The sequence below is a fragment of the Wolffia australiana genome, chromosome 19 (assembly GCF_029677425.1).
Source record: "Wolffia australiana isolate 7733 chromosome 19, ASM2967742v1".
Lineage (NCBI taxonomy): Eukaryota > Viridiplantae > Streptophyta > Magnoliopsida > Alismatales > Araceae > Wolffia > Wolffia australiana.
In genome coordinates, this window is record NC_135853.1 from 3,642,755 (window position 1) to 3,643,973 (window position 1,219).

A 1,219-nucleotide genomic window follows, 5' to 3' on the forward strand; every position below is an offset into this window, starting at 1 on the left:
CTCTATATTTGATCCAATAGATGTTTAAACTTAGATTTAATCCTGGCCGTTACTTCTCCTGACAAGTATTGGGTATGTATCATGTTTTTAATAAATTCTCTTTTATTTATGTTCATATTGGTTGGCGCTAGGGATTGGCACGACCGAGACGTGACACCCTGGACATGATGGGACAGATGACAATCCGTGACGGACGAGGACGTGACGAAAGTTTCGTTACGTCACCGTCCCGTTGCATATCTGAGGATTTCAGAAAAATCTGTCATGCTCACGTAGAGTTCGCCCGTCCCGATACCGGTATCGGATGACGGTATCGGGACGGATGCTGTGTGGGATACTGGAAAGGGAATTTCCAGTATTTCGATATCCGGATATCAGATATCGGTTGCTACAGTGACAAAATCCGATACCGATATCCGTCTCGATGTCGTCATCTGCCTCCGTCTCAGGGGGGAGGATGATGACATTGGATATCGGGTGTGGATATCAGATTTCAATATCCACTTCAAAAAGATACTTAAAAATATTATTAACCAACAAGTATTTCGTGGTTTGTAGGGATTAATGTGGGCAAGAGATTACTAGGAGACCTTTATGATTGTTTACCCGTTTCGTTTAATATATATAGCTCAATATTTTCAATTTCTTCCATATGGGATAACCGGTTTCGGAGTTCGATGTTAAACTCGGAATCCCTTTATCCCATATGGAAGAAAATAGAAATTGTTAGCTCTATTTATTGAACGATATGTAAATACATTAATTAACCAACATATTTATGGGGCTTGAAATATAGTGACGATAGGTAGAATATTATTTTATTATTTAACATATAGCCTGCCATATTTAATATATACAAAGCAACATTTCTAATTTCTTCCATGTTGGATAATGGGATTTGGACTTTACATTAAAATTTGAATTCCGTTATACCATATGGAAGAAATTAAAACTGTTGCACTCTATATATTAACTCAGGTTGGTATAACATTAAAATAATACGACGCTGATGTACATAAGCCGATAAATGCGGTAGAAATGTTTATTTTTTTCAGTCGATACCGGATATCGATATCCGGATATCGAAATCCGATATCCGGTATTCGATACCCATTTTGTCCTCACCCCCCTGATATCCGTCATCGATATCTGTCTAGACTTAAAGGATGGATATCGACCGATATAAGATTTATGATATCAGACACCGTCCCGGTTTTCT